The sequence below is a fragment of the Parus major genome, chromosome 5, assembly GCF_001522545.3.
Source record: "Parus major isolate Abel chromosome 5, Parus_major1.1, whole genome shotgun sequence".
NCBI classification, from domain to species: domain Eukaryota; kingdom Metazoa; phylum Chordata; class Aves; order Passeriformes; family Paridae; genus Parus; species Parus major.
Window position 1 is genome coordinate 45,066,365 of NC_031774.1, and position 20,273 is coordinate 45,086,637.

The window sequence follows — 20,273 nt, forward strand, 5'->3', positions numbered from 1 at the left end:
AAAAGAGAAGGCTTTGGGGGGACTAACTGCTCCCTTCCAGTACCTGAGGGGATCCTACAAGAAAGCTGGAGAGGAACTTTTTATGAGAAAATGTAGTGAGAGGACAAGGGGAAATGATCTCAAACTAAAAGTAGATTTGGATTAGATGTTAGGAAGAAATTATTTTGTATGAGAGTGGCAAGATGCTGAACAGATTGCCAAAATCTGCCCCTACTCTTTGATCAACATCAAAGGTCCCATTGAAAGGACTAGGAAAGGCCTTCAGCCACAGACACAAATTCAAGAGGACACTGAGGACAGTGACACTGGCTTTTCTTTCATTTGAAAACCAGACATGGAGAATGCAAATCCTTGTTGCTGATAGTCAGCTGGACTGCTTGACATATAAAGGAAGGCTAGGAGAACTTCACGGTCATGCAGAGTAGTCATTATTCAGATTCATGTCTCCTTCAGGTACTGCTGCATGTTTCATGTGAGAACGGTCTTCTAGCTTATTGTTCTCCAGAACGAATTTTCATTTGCATACACCAGAATGACTCTGCAAACCAAACCAATACACAGAAAGTGGGGAAGACCAGGAGACTCTCTTCAGAACTGCACTGCTTTGAGACAAAATGTTAATGCATTTTCAACCTCCGTGCTCTTTTAAAACTCATCACTAATTTTTTATCTCTTGCAAATAAGAGGCTCAAATATGGATCCTAAAAAAACTGATTAAAACCCCCAGTTGTTACTACTATTTATTTTATATAATGGTACAATGTATTTTCTCAGATTGTAACTGGGAATCTCTACACAAAATGTTAAACAAACAGGCCTGACTCCTTTTTACGTTTGGGCAGCGTTCCCAAAGAATAGCATTAAGGAGTCAAATCAGGAATGCAGAATGCAGTTGTAATTCATCCTGATTTTAAGACGGCATTTCATTGCCAGAGAAGTGTAAAGCTGATATATTATAGTAAATGAGAGTAATGCCAAAGTTTTTCTTTGAACTGTGACATTTCGTGTGTCAGCTAGTTACTCTGACTAGTCAGCCACCACCCACACAGCTGATAAAAGACAAGACACAGTAACACTGCCACAAACTTAATGTACTATCTTTACACTGTTTTATTTTGGGAACCTTATATGGAAATACTGCTTATTCTGTGATGTACTGCACATATGAATCAATTTTTATTCTTTTGATTAATTAATTTTGATTTATCAATAAATAGATGGAATATTATTTGATAAGGGAAAAAAGTAAAAAGTAAAAAAAAAATAAATTATTCATGGCCAATCTTGATATTTGACTTAATTGTCTGAACCCTTTTTCAGTGAAAACTCCCCCAGATTTTATTTCAGATTACATTACACTGGCCAGGCCATCAGGAATGTCGTGTTGCCCAAAGACCCTAGTTTTACAATTGTTCATTCAATAAATCAAATAATAGAAACATAGAATGGGATTGATTGGGCAGAATATTTGAAGGTCACCTGTCATGAGTAGGGACATCTTTCACAAGATCAGGTCACTCAAAGCCCCATCCCCCCTGACCTTGAATGTTTCCAATGATGGAGCATTCACAACTTCTTTGAACTTGTCCAAAGTTCAGTTCAGTTGTACCCTCTTTCATTTTAAAACAGGTTGCCATTTTTTCTGTCTGTACAGATGTCTTGGGATGCAATGCAAGATGTAACCAAAAGTAAGTTCTATTACCATCTGTTAAAACCAGGGCGGTCAGTGTTCTTTATCTCTTTCACTACCCATCCTCCCTCCAGGGGCATATCTTCCGTTAATGGGCCATAAACCACTGCATGACTGATAAAATTACATCATGCCTTTGTGAGATATTCCACCCAGGAGGAGCCAAGCATTCCTACCTGGATATAATCTGAGATTTAGAACACTGCAGTCCACCTTTCTCCACTGGATTCCCAGTGGAAGACAAGACCCATCTACACCACCACTAGACCTTCAGAATAACACTTCTACAGGGTCAATGCTTCAACAGAACCACATCTGTCACTCCAGGAGGATTGCAGCTACCATCTGATTTGACTGCTACCAACACCCTGACCAACAGGCTGTCAGTTTGTATTCTGACTCTGTCAATGTTTGGGGTTTTTTTGTACTACTGTATTTTTATTTTAGTTTTCCTAGTAAAGAACTGTTATTCCTATTCCCATATCTTTGCCTGAGAGCCCCTTGATTTCAAGATTATAGTAATTCAGAAGGGAAGGGGGGAATTTACATTTTTCCATTTCAAGGAAAGTTTCAGCCTTCCTTAGCAGACACCTCTCTTTTCAAACGAAGACAACAGACCATGGTAAAAAGTCTAAACCATCAAAATCCTTTAAAAGGAAATTACAGATTACTGGATTTCAAAAGCTATAGGGAATTACAGAAGCCCCAGGGGATCAAACCAAGTATACTTTGATAACACTTATGGTTATATAATCTATTTGCTATAAAATGGTGACAATTGGCTAAGCACATAAAGGATGCATTTGAAAATAATTTAAACGGATGATCACTCACCTGGAAAGTAAATATTTTTAATGGATACTTTCAACAAGGAAATCCTGTTTGTTGAGTAAATGAGGTGTCAGAAAACAAGAAAAAGTTTATGTAATAAGAAAGCAAATATACTCATTACCTTTGAAAAGATAGTATAATATTCTGGTAAGTAAATCCTGAACACCCCCTAGTCCATAAGGTACATGAATAACTATTTGTCAGAGAGCAATAGCTCTTTAGCTACTGCAACTCAATTGTTTTTTCAGTTCTGGAGGTTCAGACAGTTATGACTCCCAGGGGCAAAGATGGCAGCAATCAAACAAAAGAATTTTATTATCTTGGCCCATATCACTTTCATCATTGATGTCCTCACGCTCTTGGAAATGTTGCAGATAAAAATGTAACCTGCTAAGGAGTGAATAGTCCCATTTTATGTCACTCTGGAGTTAAACTGAGTTGACAGAGTTGCAGCTTGTAGGCTAAGGTTGATCATAGCCCTTAGCTCTGCCAGTCCTTACCATGCTGACATTTGATGTTGAGCTCTAACACCAGCAGCAGAAAACAAAAACTGAGGAGCATGTAGCCTCTTTTACCCAATAGCTGAGAAGCCATTGCTTTTGGTTTTTTCCCAAACCATTAGTAGGAATAGGCCATCACCTAATAAATGTCACTCCTAATTTTATCCAGTTTTAGCCAAGGCTGAAGTGTTTCTGCAGTTTGCTAGCCAAGCCAGAGAAGCAGTAGCTAGTAATTAATTTCCATTCTAGAATTCAAAAGGAAGAGTGTCACCATGGCCTACTCAGTTCCACTTCACTGTGGTCATCAGCAGTTCCTTTCTGTCAGTTCCCATGGGAAGAGAAATGAGAGTACTTATCATACTTTAATATAGATCTGCTCTTTTCTAAAAAAATTCCAACATAGTAAAAAAATGTCATTGGCCTCTCCTGGAGTTTATGTTAACTCAGCAATTCAAGTTCATAGCACCTTTACAAGTCCTTGAGAAAATGAGGATTGAGAACATGTGGAAATAAAGGAGATAAGAGCATTTTCCTCTCTAGAGTTCCTTGCCATATATATAAGATGTATATACATTTCTTACTATTAAAAGCACATATATTTCTCTTTGGTAAAATATTTAACATAATATTATGCATGTACAATATAGCATATACATTGTCAGCTATTTAGACAACAAATCACAGGTATACTAGAAATATAAACAGGAGGCCACAGCATTTTTAACTGCTCCTTACGAACTAAATAATTATTTTAAAATAAGTAAAATAATAAAAAATGATAAATTAATATATCACAATAAAATAATACAGTATGGATTTAGTGTTTAGGAAGGGTATAGGGTTTGGGCAATAAAAAACCTGAGTTCTACTGAACAAAAAAATACAGTCTAAGTAATAACACAGCAAACTCATACATTTTCTCATGACTGTGCATAGACCTGTAGCAACTATCCCTGTGGGATAGTAATTCAATCTCCTGCATCTCAGAAGAGCATGTGATGATATTGCTAATTAACATCCATGGTGATGATTCTCTTATGAAAACATTCATCTATTGGGAAATGGCATTTCTAAGGCAAAGCTCCAATCTATTAGCATGTCTTACCATCACCTTTCAAGGGCAACGCCAGTTTGCTCCCACTGATTAGCACATAAAGCATGATATTTGAGTTACAGCTCATTTCATCAAGCAGGTACCTCTTTTTTATATAAAGAATCAGGTGTATCTGCTGATATACTCAGTGTCTCCAACTTCTTCTCGTTATTTACATATTACCTGCCTCGGAATTAAAAAAGAGGAAGATCCTAGTTTCATTGTACCTAGAGAGAAACATACATGTATCAGGAACAGAAAACATAGATACCATTTTATAAATACTTCAGCTGTAAATTGTACTCTGGAATGCCTCACTGAAATTTGAAAAAAAATTGGGGAATCTCTTGACTTAAGGGTAAAATTGGTACTCTCTTCTTCTTGCTGATCATTATTATTATTTGTTATTTTGCTGTTTATTTTCAGCAGTATTAGGTATATGCTACAGACTCTAAGTTCTCTTGAGGAGAGAACTGCTTCTGGACAGTTAAAAAAAAAATCTCTAACATAAGCAAGTTAACAACTGGCAGGTAAACAGAAATGAAGCCATGGCATGTGGCATATGATCAGAGGCAGTGCCCGTAATGAAATCCCTATTTTTGGTTACTACTAATATGAACGCAAGACGACAGTACAAAGTGACCACAGAAAAAACAAAGAGAATAAAAAAGATTTCTCTCATTATAGCACAGCTTGGATAGATGTAAATGAAGTTATAGCAGGTAAGAACATCTTCCAGCTATTGGACAGAAGAGACAGAGAGAGACGAAGACAACTTTATAGCCAGTGAAAGCTTCTGCCTTATACTGTCCCTCACCTATTGGGAAATGGTGTCATCTTGCTAGTGTACATTCATATGTGTATCTCCAAATTCTTCCCTAAACATTAGCTGAAAGTTTTAATATGCAGTATTTTAAGACTGCAAGTCTGAGGTCCATGTTTTAAAAATTTATTTTAAAATCTATTAAACTCCCCCCCACAAAAAAAAAGCTAAGTATTTATGATTGCTTCCTTACATATACATTTCTTGGTAATTGTTCAGAACTAAATCATATAGCTAATTAACTAATAAATGTTAAATTAAAAACAACATGTAATGTATAAAAAAGAACAACATATGTATGTAAAACAGTAAAGGGAAGACAAATATACTACTGATTAAAAAAACCCAAAATCAACATGCATTTTCTACCATAAATTTAATTTACATATTTTTCTTACATGTTACTATACAATATGCGAGATATTTCACAGTAACTGGAAATTATAATTGCTCCTTTTTTGTCTGTAAAGTCAAAAAGAAAAAGTACAGAGTTACAGTTCCTAAGTAGGGTGACTGTGAATCAATTGAGATTTCAAATATTTTAAGCATTCTACACACATATACATGTAAATTAATACACCCAACTTGTCAACAGTAAATCTTCAAAGGCTGTTCTTCAGAGCTACACTTACAGTCAAAGTTCTTAAAATGCTGGCTGAAACAAATGAAGTTTCATTGATTTTTAAATATCTTGAGATCTGAAGTTTTCACTTTGTCTTTTTACCAGAAAATATTCCTTAGGCAAAGTACACTGGTGATACTTCATCTTGTCCGTACTTCATTGCAGATTCAAACTCTTTGAAGCTGATGCAGCCATCAGAATCCTGATCGACTTCTCTGTAAGGGAAAAGATTTGGTATTTAAAACCCAAAAGACTATGCAAAACAGACATACTTAGCTGTAGATATCCAACACCAATATTTTTTTTTTTTAAGAGCTCAAGAGTCCTAAAATTTGAATTCTTTACAAAGAAATAATGAAGTAAAAAAATATTTTATGTGTAGTCCCTCTATATGAGGAGCTCAGTTTTTTAAAAAGAAGAACAATTATCATGATGTATCAACAGGAGGTAAAAGTTAATTACAGTAAAACCTGTGCAAATCTAGCACTTCTAGCACTAATTTAGATCCTACACCTCATGCCTAATTCCCCAAATTCAATCACCTGTATTAGAGATCCTCAGTTTCATAGTACAACATGCAACCCATGACCTCTAAGCCTTAAGACAGGTAAAGCTGACATTTAAAATTTCCCCAAGTGCCCCATGATCTTCCACATACTGCAAGCTTATGTTGAAACAAAGATTATGTTAACAGAAGACCTACTCTTTGTGACTGTAAGAAATATAAACTATGTTATTATATCCTAAAGGGAATATTCAAGTAGTCAAATAAGATCTCTGAAGAGTAGAAACTGTTAATATTTATTTATGAGACAGAGGCTGCTAGAAGACAGCAATTCAATTAATGATATTAGCACACAGGGCTAAGTTTCATTAAATACACCTGGTAATATTTGATGCAGTGATAAATTAGGCTGACAAAATGGTATTAATAGTATTCTGTAAAGTATTTGTCTTAGTTCTCCATAGCTTTCCTGCTAGAAACACATTTTTACAAAAGTTAAATAATTAAAAAACTGATTAACTGTTGGATTTCAACATTAATTTATCATTTAGAAAAATATTTCATTGGTTTACACCAATGTCCAGACCATAGCTTTATTCATAATCTAGTTCATAATAATTCAATTACTTCATTAATAATTCGACTTTATCAATAATTTAATTAAAATTAATTATTTTTACTGTCAACTATTACAGATGACACAAAGATTGCTAGAATTATCGTTCTGCAAACTTTACCATTATCATTAGGACTCAATGGTAGTATTCTTGCCATCTTGCAGCATGAAAAATGGGTTTAACTTCTACATGGACAAAACTGAAAATTCCAAAATGATCCATGCTCTTTAGCAGAGGCACATCCTATTATCCTTTGAATGCTTTGGAAATTTCAAAGGAATTCTACACTGAAGAAGTAGTTTTCAGTTTTTAACAAAACCTTACGCAAAGTGATAGGATGTCCTGTTTGACTCTTATTTTAAAAACACCCTTGAGAAAAACCTAGTAAAATTTAAAGAAAATAATTGATATACAACAGCCTAAAATACCAAAATTCAATTTGCATTATGTCCTTCCCTTTTCCCTGAAGAAGTCTTACTTGGATTAAAATTTTGTTATTCCCCCCCTCAATAAATATTTATGTTCATTTATTCCAAGAACCCCTCAAACTATCAACTTCCCACCTTTTTGGAAACTTCAGCATTGTTTGGTAAGATTCCTCTCACCTGTTGGCAATAAACAATCTGTACTAATGCTTAATTTCACTATCAATCAACTATTAACCTCTTGTGAAGTATATTTGATCAGACAAAGTTCAAGCCTCATGGTGCAGTGATAAACCTTACATGTCAATAAACATATGGAATGACAGCCTGACATTACAGAAACATTGAAACTAAATTTCTTCAGGTCATTGTTGGCACTGGCATAAGACTAAAACATGATGACATTCTACTGCTTTTCAGGTAAGGACAAGTTTGAGATGTGCTTACCCTTAATCAAGTCTTTAGGGAAAACATGACAACTGAAGATAGACCAGTAACACAGTTTCTTGAAAATTAATTTAAAATTAGATTTCTTTAAAAGAAACTTAAATATTTTCAATTTACTTTTAAAATTTTAAGTTTCATTAAATTATTAATTTCAATAATTACAAACAATAATTAAATAATAATTATTGCATAAGTAACATGTTCATTGTTATTTCATAATTTATTTAATTTATTTTTAAATATTTGAAGTACCATATGTCATAATATAAAGAAATGTAAGCTTATTCACCAGTGAAGAATGAATGCAGGTCATAATTATGAGATGGAGATGCTGTCCTGGAAGCAGGAGCTGAAAAGGCTGAGGACTCATAGAAAGTAATCAAATGAAGATCTTCTACTCTGATGCTTTACCTAAGACTGTGAATACAATCCTTGAGTGTATAAGCAGGATAATATCTAAATGTAATGCAAGACTGATTTTATTTCAGAATACAGTGTTAGGAAAATTAGGAAGGAAATACTGTGTCTATTTTCTGGTGCCCGTACTTCAAGAAGGACACTGAGGAACTTAAAAGAGAGAGATTCTCTTAAATTGAGAAGAAAAATGAGCAGTAACTATACAGCTTCTGAAAAACATGCCTAGCATGTTATATTATGTCTTGCTATAACGTCTTATAACAAGATATTAAAATACTCTGTGGGGAAAAAAAAAGAGATTGAAGACATTGAAGGACTGATCCATTTAAATCAAGACTATAAGTATCTCTCTAGAAAATGTATTTTGGATACTAAATACCTTTTTATGCTTACAAGGAATGACATAGATAGGCATAAATTGAAGCCAAAACTAGAAAAATTCTGAATTTAAATAAGGGTTTGGTTTTTTAAAGAAGAGGTTGATGGGCTATTAAAGTAACTTACCAAGGGACCTAGCAAGTGACAATTCCTTTATTTACTTTCCCTTGGTACAGTCAGGAGTCTTTAAACCACAATGTATGTCTGCTGGTCATTATGATGTGTATTTATTGCATAGATTTGTCTAAGAGCTTTTTGAACTGTTGTGAAGCCCATGGCCTGAACACCTGCTCTATGATTAAATGCCACATCTTATTTGTTTTGAGCCTGCAAGTGATTTGATGCTCTTTATAGCTGAAGTGCCCTTCTCAGTGACTCTATGTGTCAAAGAGTGTGTAAAACACATCTATGTTTAAAGATCAACCACTGAAGAACTTTTTAACAAAAAAATATTTGTTATAATCTATGCTATTTGCAAGTAATTCAGAAGATTCATTCAAAGATAAACTACAGACTTGAATACCTGAAAGATTGCATAATAACCAAATAGCAAATTATTATTTTTTAATATTACGATGAATTCTCAGAATTTAGTGCTGGAAGATCATTTAATGAGTGTTTCAGAAGTTAATGCTGATAATCTGGCTGAAGTTAATGGGAATTTTGCCATTAATTTTCAGAAAGCAAAGATTTCACCCCAAATATCTGAGTTACTGGCATAAATAAACCAGGACACACACCTTTAATGTTTGGAAGCTGTTTGCTCTTGAAAAATGGTCCTCAACTTTATATGGCGTTTTTTCAACAGCCTGAAAGCCACTAACTCTGAATTGAGAACCACTTTCTGAACAGTCTTTCAGCAGAGATTAGCAAAATATGTTGGGTGATAAGTAAATGACAAATAAACTAGTAAGTATCTAGCTGCTGTAATGTGAAGAAATGCTACATTTATTTAAAAGTTGTGGATTTTTGGAATCTTTCCAAAAGTAATCTGAAAGCAAGATGGCCTTGGAGTGTTAAATTTCCATTTTCATTTAGCTCAAGCAAATGATAAATTCATCCTTGTGATTATGAAAATACTATGTCACAGCATATTGATCTTTATTTCACAGGTCACTATTCATTTGACACTCTTAGCAAAATACACAGAGATATTTCAAGGTATGTAGTGCCTCGGGTAGGTTGTCTGATCTGACACTGAAAATTGAGTAATAATCAGCATTTCAAGTTACTGACTGTGAGATATAAATTATTCTCTTATACACTTAGGTAATTGAAGTCTTCCAAAATCACCTAAGTATATTTTCATAGGAAACTGGATTAGATAAATGGCACTTTATTTCTGACAGGAATATTTTAACCATAAATCCAAATTGAGTAAATGAATAACTTAAAAGACTGATGTTTAATATAAGCTGCCTTTTGAAGTTTTATATTTATTAGTTCACTGAAATAAGTACTTATTAGAAAGGAATCCACATTCAAATACAACCTAGCCTTTTATTTTATAAACAGCTGCATATATCCTTCAGTGACTTCAGCTTTTTTCCAACTAAGCCCACAGCAATTTACATATAGACAGATCTTGAAGTTCCTGAACTAAAAGCATAAATACAGAATTTGGCCAAAATATTTATTCTTTTTGTGTGGAAAGACTCTCTCATAGGCACTATCTCTTAGTCATGCAGTTAGAAATACACTGTATTTATCTGATAATAATATTTTTTCATGGATCCATATCAGTATAAAACATGCCAAAATATGTAAAAAACATGCAATTGAACCCTGCATTTATCTAGATAACTCAGTATCTGTCCTAAGTGGTAATCAGAGAGTTAAACAATCTTTTCTATTACTCTAAAAGAGAAGTAGTGAATGCACTGCAGAGCCAGCAGAGACTGCCATTGAGTTGGCTTTCAACGGGTTTGATCAGCAGGACAAGTCTCTAAAGCCAAATAAGAGCCAGGATAAATTAAACTATACTTAGATCTCTGATGCCATGGCCATACACCAGATATTTGCAAGTGAAGAAGGTAACTTCAAAGTAGCTTAGATTTCTCCACTCTGCAAACATTCGTAGCAATCATTAATTTTACTACTAAAGATGGATAGTCCTCACTTTGACTTTAAAGAAACTGAAGCTGACCTTGGGAAGGAATTTGTCTTTTAATCTCTTTTATGCAGGCAGAAGTTTTTATGGAAACTAGTGAGGATAAAATGTCAGATATATCATATAAATTAAATACAGGAAGACAAATACAACATTAGGGACACATCAATGAGAATGAAAATTTCAGAGTTCTTTCTCACAGCATTTCTACATGAGTAAGGGCTCATTTTGGTTGCTACTCAAAAAAAACCCCAAACAAACAAACAGACAATTTCTTTAAAAGTCCTAGAAATGGCTACTTTCCAAATAATTCTTGCATAATGTATGACTTAAACCCCATAATGATACATTTAAATTGGGTTAAATAGCATTAAAAGTTCCCATAACTAAATCCAAAATGAATACTTTGTCGTTACAAGTCACAGAGTTTGAAATCTGAGGAATTTCATATACTTATTTGTAAAAGTTTTTGGTTTTTAGTTAACTGAGGTATTTTGAGAAACAAGTTACAGAGGGCCCTACCTTCCACACACAGTGCAATTTATCAAATGTCTACAGGTGAAGGCATAATACCTGGCCTTTTAAGCTTTGCTATTTAACAACATTTTTTAAGCACAGGAAGATATAAAAATATATACTTTTTGTATAAGTAAATTATTCCTGCAGTAGTCCATGAACGAAGTGATTTTCTTAGTTATCCATATTTTTGTCTTCCACACTGAAAGGCTCAGCAATATTATATACTAGTCTTCCTAGTTTAGAGACAGAAGCATGCCAGGCACACAGGTAGGGTCTTCAAATCATGATTTTCCTGCAATGTACGTTTTCCTGCTTTTAGGACATGCTATGAATAGCAGGGGTTTTTTTCCTATTTATTGTAGTCATGCAAATGAGATTAAGCATTCATAAATATTTCTATCATTATTTTCCAAAATCTATATTTATCAAGTTCCTGCTGTCTCATTATTAGGTGTAGACAGTGAGTAAAGAAAAGTTGTGCATTTTCTTTAAATTGTTTCAGAAAACTGCTAGGGAGTGCAGTTTCCTGAATTAACATGCTAGACTATCTGAACTGCTTTTGAATACTGTGAGCCATTCAGCAGTACTGCCTTGCCCCTTTCACAATATATTTATTGTCTCATTAAATATTTTCCACATTTCAAATGCTATGGATTATTTAGGCCTGGAGTCCTTTTTGCAAGTGCTTCTGGTTCTGGTGCCCACAAATAAGAAGGAATGGAACTGTTGTATTGAGTCCAGAGAAGTCGAGAAGTGTTCTGGAGCATCTCCCCTATGAAGACAGGCTGGGAAAGCTGGGGCTGTTCAGCCTGGAAAAGAGGTTGTGTGGAGACCTGAGAGCAACCTGCCAGTGTCTGAAGGGGCCTACAGGGAAGTCAGAGATGAACTCTGTGTCAGAAACTGTAGTGATAGGACAGAGAGTAATGGGTTCAAACTGAAAGAGGGGAAATTTAGGTTAGAGGTATGGAAGAAATCCTTCACTGTGAGGATGGCAAGACACCAGAGCAGGTTGCCCAGGGAAGCTGTGGATGTTCCATCCCAGGATGTGTTCAAGGCCCAGTTGGCTGGAGTATCAAGAAATCTGGTCTAGTGGAAGATGCCCCATCCATGTCCAAGGGGTTAGAACAAGACAATCTTCAAGGTTTCTTTCAACCCAACCCATTCTATGATTGTATGATTCTGGACATAGTTGTTTTATGCTTAATTTCAAGTCTAATGATGTCTCCCTTTCACTCTTCTGATCTGCCCATGATAATCCAAGTCCCATTTTCTATTAAAATAACTTTCTCATTGTATAATTTAATGCAATCTAAATTGAATGTCATAGGGAGCAGCCTACTCAGAAAACCCATGGTGATTTCACAGGGAGAAAGGTCCTAAGAACCCCATTGCCTTTTTCACTAATTTCAAATTATATTAGATTTTGATCTAACTTGTATTTTCAAGGAAGTTGAAGTACTGAAGAAATGCTACTTAGCCTGTGATTCAGCAATTTTCCTTTACTGCTTCTCTACAATTTCTGACATTATCTTTCCTCTACTTCGGTCAGAAAGTTTGGATTCAATTTCCAAGGGAGCCAGCTTTCCTGTTAAAACTTTTATCATTCATTGTACATAGCCCAGTGATAAAATTTTCCAAATCATGTTTGTCTACTGTATGAAAATTCTATTTAACCCTTGTACTAACATATTTTTCAACATTCATATAAAGTCACTTGTTACAACACTCTCGTAGCTCTCTTTGAGGCACTGAGCTTCAGAGTAATACAGATATATGATATTAGGCTCTCATACTGTTGGTTCTTCTTTTAATATATTCCATATGACTTGAATAATGCCAAAAGGTCTATAGGATAACATGTCTGCCTGCCATGAGTCAGAGATGAGTGCTTTACTGTCTTTTCATTAGCATAAAAAATATTAAGTGGAAAAAGCCGACCCCCCCCTATTTTAAATTTCACACTCAAGCTGCTTATGGAAACAGCAATTGAAAGAATAGAACATTTTCTTGGACTTTCAGAGAATTGAAACAAATTCAAACAAATATTCCGTAATGTTGCAATATAGTTCCAGAGAGTAAGCAGAAACATCACTTACATTAAACCATACAATGATGACACAGACCTGAAATACTGTATTTCAGTTGGAATTACTCTAAGAAACTCATTACATGAGAACTACCACCACCAAATAACCTGAAAACAATTGCTAGAGACTGCAGAAATTGACCACATGTGTAATCTGGATGGTTTAAGAATGAAGATTACATCCAGAGTAAAAGATTTATTATACCTGATACATCCAAATTTTACTGCTTTTCCATTTATTTGATATTTCTAAATAAATTACCAGGGAACAATTTAAATTAGGACCAAGAATTTCACTGCATTTAGAACCAAAGCTGTCATACTGATTGAGTAGTGAGAGCAAAAATGACACTTAATGTAAGGAGTGCCTGCCAACGACAAAATGACCCACCAATAGAAGATTCAGGGATGACAGCTTCTTCAACAAGCTGCCTTCTCTTCTGATTAACCAGCTGGTTCTTTCTACTCATCCTGCTTGCTTCCCTGTTGATGGGATTCCTGGAGAGCTTCACAGCTGCTTTGTTACTAATGTGTATATTAATTTCACATCTTTAAAAACTTAAATGTTGAGAAAATACATTCTGCTCTTTATTAAACACAGAAAATGATGGAGATCCCCCTGGTTTTGCTTCCTAAAACAGCACCTGCTATCAGAGTAATGGAAGTCAGAAGTTTCAGCTAGGTAGGAGAGCATCAGGAAGCATTTAAATTGTCACAGAATTATATTACTTTTAAGATAGAAATGCACTTCCATTTACCTTCAACGCTGTTCAGTTTTTTGCAATTATTTTGGAAAATGGACAACAAATGAATTACTAACAGAGGGGAGAACTCCACCAACAATATATACTACCTTCAGTTATTTCTTCTCCACAATAAATACTGTCCATTTTTTATGAGTGCACTGCCCGACTACTCCTTTCAGTAACTATAATACACTTTGTTCTTGATGCCCTATTTTCTACCCGCAATATACTTTATCCATTGATGTGTACTTTCCCTGATTTTCTTCTCTCTGAACAACGGAAATAGTCTTGGACACTGTAGACCTGACAAATTTTGTCCCTTCTTTCTTAACTGGTCCTATTTTCTGAATTCCTTATTGCCAATGCCATGGTTGATCCGGTTGTGCCAGTAGTGGTACTTAGGTAGATAATTTGGTACAAGTATTATCTACTTGGATAGATAATTCTTCAGTTTCTTCCTGTGAATCCTTCTCAGTGACCAAACTAGCCTAGACCCCCTCCCCTTAAACACTTCTGCCTTCTTCTTCTACTGACAAGGGAAGCTCTACAGAAGAATCTCTGAGCCTCTACATCTGTTTACTGGAACATCTTGAATAGTTTGGTTGTGCAACTTCTCACTGCAGTTTGTCTTCTCACATCTTCCCATTTGGTTTCACTTAGGAAAAACTATTTGTCGTTGAATATAAATGACCCTTGCTTATGTGAGTCTTGTTTACTACTTGTTCTTAATCTTCTGACCCTTAGACAAGATCTACTGAAATCCACAAGGATCTCCGGGTTTTATAGATAAAATAAGAAGTGCCTTGCAGAGCTTAAGAAAAAGTAGCCATTTGGAACCACCATCAAACCTGTGCTTCTGGTGAATTTATTTAATGAGCAATTGTTGGAACAATATCATTAATAAATATTTTAATCTCTGATTTGGAATTAAATAGAACAAATCAGATATGTATTATAATAATGTCTAATAATATAATTTTATGTACCACATAATCTATAATACATTCTATAATTCTTACTAGGTAATATGTAATGTGTAATACAGAATATAAGAAGTATATAATGATAAAATGCTATATCATATTATAAAAAAATATTTTTTATTAATTAGTCAGAGAATGATGCAATAGTATGTAACATGGAAGGCCAAGTACTTGGATACAATAGGCTGAATTGTGCATTAAGCTTGCCTGTTCAAACAAAATACTTTTTGTAGAGTCAAAACTAGAAGTCTGGGAAAAAGAAATGTATCCTAAATGGGAGGTTTATCATAGAAAGGTGACTATACAGAGCTCTGGAATCTTACTGGAAAAAAAACCTGGCAGGAGCTTTTAAGAATCTTATGTTGACATAAAGAATGAACCCATTTTTAGCTGAGAAAGAATGGAGAAGTGTTAATTATGCTGCAGATACAAAATGTCCTGTATAACACCAATACTGGAATACTGCCTTCAGTCTTGGTATCTGCTCTTTAAAACGAGTACTTAAAATATTAGGTGATACAGAAACCTAACCTGCCAAAAAATCTTCTGGAAATAGAAATTCCTGTTTCTATCGGGCCCTTCTGACATGACCATAGTGTAGCTCCATCGAGTTATTACTTAATATCAAAGAGCTATTGAACAAGAACCAGAAACAAAGGTTAAGAATGGATAAAATGAAGAATAAACCAAAAATGTTTAGGAAAAAAATGAGTTAAACTATATAGCCTGTAATGTACAAATATTCAAGCTAATATCTTAAAAAAAATCTTCATCACTATACTTAGGTCAAAAGATCATATAATTCCTCAGGTCTTCCCATTTCACTAAGTGCAACTGCTTTAAAACCATCATACTTGCTGAGAACTAGATGCCTAACTAACTTTAGAGCTTTTAATTACTCAGTAAAAGCCCTGAGGCTGATTCAGAAACTGACTATTTGTTTCATGATACTAACTTGTCTGATGAAGAGTAAAAAAGGGAATTTAAAAACAAAATCTTTAGATGTATATAAAGTATTTAATAGTTTTTATCCTTTTATCCCTTCTGAATACATTTATTTGAAAACATGAAATGCTTTATTTCATGGTTTACATATTTAACTATTTTTATCATTAGTATTCATCTACTGCTGTTGCCTTAAAATTCTAGTCAAGCTTGAGGTCACATTTAACAAGGAACTGTAAAATACAACAGACAAAACCTGGGAAATAAATGAGCTGATACCTGTAAGAAAAGACATGAAAAAACCTAATAAAAAATAGATGACTACATTGAAGTGGTGTCTAAATTGGAACTTAGTTTAAAACTTCCCTAAATTCCAAGTGGTAAATGGTCAATGCTTTCCATTGCTGCCAGATCTTTAAGACTGCTCACCAGCCACCACTTTGCTGAGCCAAGGGTCCATTGTGTGACAGATGTTTACCTTGCTCACCCAGCTTTGGTAGACTCAGAGGAGGACATGTACCCACCTAAAGCTCCAGTTTGAGCCCATGATCGCCTGCAATCTCCATGTTTCCTGGAGAAATGCAAATTGTTAAACATCATCAAGCAACTAAACTCAGTGTAGCTAGATGATATATAATTTTTGTCTCATTCATATCTTAACATATTTTATTCTCATACTGAAAAAAAAGTACTGTTCTCTAGCTAACCTGCAGACTGTAGGAAAAAACCCCCACACAGATATATATATATATATTTCATGTTTTGCCTTACTATTTAAAGCTGAACTCTCAGATCTTGCAAGCTAGGTAGAATCAGAACTGAAAATATTCAAAAAAATACACACTCTGTATTGTATTTGTACTCTGCTGAGAAGAACAGTCCTGCTAGTGGTACAATACTCATTCCTCAAAGTCATTCTTGAGACAATGTTCTAGAATCGACAAAGTAGATGCTCTGTGAAACAGGATTCTGTTTCTATAAAAAGATCAAAAGTTGAGTTTTGAACTTCATGGGCACATGAATAGGTTGAGAGGTGGTCAGTTGAGCTCTAGTATTTGTCAAGGCTGCAAACCCATGGTGCAGACTTGGAAAGAAGTGGCAAATGTCCTCTTTGATGAACACTACAATTTTCTCACTGTCTTAAATGTTTATCTTTCGTGAACAGCCTGCTTGGTTCTCATGCTTTCAAATGCACATCTGCTCATCACTGTGCAGCTGCCATGTCACAGCAGAGTTTATGCTTTGAGCTTCACAAGTTAAGACAGCACTATAAGCACACATCTGAACTCAACATCACATTCAAAATATATTCTTGCTAGATCTTGATTATTATATTCTTGTTGCCTACACTTTCAACTGGGTGCTACCAATCAGCTGTCATGATCTGAATTTATTTCAGGACATTGGCTACAAAGGGCATTACTGTTACTGTTAGAAAACCCACATCATGAGTACTGGAGTCTTCTCTGCTCCTTTTTATTCAGCCTCTCTACATTTAACACAGCCAATGAATTATGAACAGCATGTAAAAGACGCTGACTGTTTTGAAACAGTTTCTTTCAAGAGAGTCATAAGCAGAGAGGAGCAGTAGAAAAATGTTCCTGGTGGCTCTATTTTTCTTCAAACTTATTTAAAATACACAAAGACTGAAAGAACTAGAAAGATGTCATGAACTCCACTGAAAACTCTATGTAGACCGCCTCAGTACTTGAGCTCATGGATAAAAAGCAGAAAGTGGAAGCAGAAACTGAGGAAAAGATAAGTTACACTTGGTAGTTGGAAGAAACACTTCAAAGAGCTTGTGGCACAGTAGCTACTGGCTGATATTACACAACACCATTTAGACAAGTCAGTCTGTAATTTAGAACTGATCCTGGACATCTCTTTCTGACAATGAAATACAAGAGGTATCAAGTACAAGAGGTACAAGAATTTATCCCACCTTTACTGTTGATGATTTGGCCTCTGCAGTACATTCTTTTGTCACCTTTCAGCTGGACTACAGCAATGCAATATCTTGGGCATTAAGCCATTAGCCCTTGGGAAACTCAAAATAGTACAGAACATAGCAGCACATTTCCTCTCCAGCCCAGGGTACTATAAGCACTTCAAATCTGCTTTCATCTTCTGCACTGGCTCCTATGAAATACTGGGCCAAGTTTTATGTCTCTATCTTTAAGGTGTCCAATAACCCTGGAGCAGAATACCTAAAGGATCAACTGAGAACCTGCAGCTCCATTAAGGACAAAACTTATTTTGTCCTGTAGAGATTTGAAAGAGAATAGTTAAAGCAGTTGAATGCTGAATGTTGAAAATGTGCCTAATACCCAAAGCATCACCTCTTACTATTGAGTACAAGATGTACTTTTTTGGTTAGTACTTTTTTGGTAGTTACTCAGTAACTAGTACTTTTGTAGTAATAATAATAACACAGCAGTTTGAAATAAATTCACAAAAAACAGCAAGGTTTTGCTTGCTGTAATAGGAGCCAATGAAGGACAATAGAATCACACTTAAGTGTTATCCCTATTTGTTCTGAAAAGGACTCAGATACAAAAATAATAAAGTACATAAAAGTATCTGAATATAAGAGATTTCACTGTTTCTTCCAAATGTAGTGGCACTGCCTGTCTTACATGAATCCAGATATTCCAGGTCAGTAGTGATTAATCTAATTGTAAAAAAAAATAAAAAAATAAAAAAAAAAAATCCAACAAATGAAAGCAAACTACTCGAGAAACCCTCAGAAAAGAACCCAAAATATTAGGAAGTGTAGTAAAAATTTTCAAAACACCTAAAAAGCTTGAGGACCAAACTGTAATTTATTTTCAGTGAGACAGAATTGTAAATGCCTAACAGATCAAGAAAGTAATGCATGTGTTAGGCATTTTTAATAATACCATTTAATTTTGATTAGACAGTAATATATATAAGATTATATAAAAACCTGAAATTCTTGTGCCACATCTCATGTGCAAAGATTAAATTTTTAAAAGGACTGAAAATCCAGAAGCACTATATTCAGCGAAGAATGAATATAAATGAAAATTTCTTCGGGGACACACGGACCTTAGCAACACTGTACAAATTATCAAAATAGAAGCCATACAATATTAACTAAAATATTGATTTTATTAATAAAAACTGTTCTGTAATCAAGTTAGGAACAGTAACAATTATATAATCACAATGTAATAAAAGCTTTTGAAAACTGGTGATTATTCAAGTGAAAGGTCCTGTCTCCTATTAAGCCTTCTCTGAAGAATTAAGCTTCCATTCTCTATACCTAATATAGGTGCAAAAGCATTTTGTAATTTCTTAATTGTATTTATTAGTATCAATGTAAATAAGAGTGTTTGATATTTTACCCCTAAGATATCAGTTCCTGTTAAGACAGATTTATATTCTAAATGTCACTCAAATTTTCAAGTAAGGGAACAGTTATAAGGAACCAGAAGTATATTAACATTAATGGAAAGAAATACACCTGTTTAAACACAGTTAAAAAGGAGATCAAATACTTTCTATTTCAAATAGCTAATCTCTTCAAACTGAGTTATCCAGTACCATCTTGAAGTTGATTATAAGATGAAAGAAACACAACAGAGATGATAATCATTTAATCCCTTAAGAACAGCTATTCTGAAGAGCTTTTCACTTTGTCCACAAGAGTATTCCAGAATGCTACAATCCAGCTAGAAAAGAAGTATAATGATGGGCAAAATCATGTTTCCAGCAACAGAACTTTCACAGTAACATGAAGTTCTACAAAAGAAGAAACACAGGAAAACTGACCAGTTTAACAGATGACAGAGTCTTAGATGAGTATGTTGATGCAGTCCTTGGCAGTGATGAGTTCATACCATCAGATGTGGTAAGGATTTGTAGTGTCTGATCTCATGTCACAGAGATTAATACCTCTTTGCCAGTCCTGGATGCTGAGGATATATGCACACGGGACTGGTACTGACTGTACATTCACTGATATGCTCAAATTAAATCCTAGCTGTGATTCCCACACTGAAGGTGCAGCAGGTGACACATTAATGCCCAAGCAGCTCTGACTTGGACTGCAGGAAAAGGCTGTGCAGTTGCTCAAGAGGGAGTTTCAAGGACCCACTGAGGATGCTGGGCTAAGCACAACCTTCCTGTCATCTTCCTGGAGTTCCTTGCTGCTCACAGATGATGTGATGGATCTTGTGATGGAACCCAAGAGAAAAGGCAGGTCTGGCACGTCCTGAGGTCTGCAGTAACTGTAACTGTTGTTGCCATGGAACATTAACACCCTTGCCTCCATGGTGAGCAGCAGAACACACTTCAGAAATAACTCACTACAGGGAATTCCTTTTTCTACAATTTAAAAGACCACGAAAATGACTGTATAATCTTTCTATCAAGTAGTTCTTGCTGAAATCACTTATATATTTTCAATTTCAATTTTGAAATACTTTGGAGAAACCTGTCTGCTAATGTGAAATGTTATAAAGTGTTTTAACCAGATGCTCCTTAGTGGTTCAATAAACACAGAACTAACAC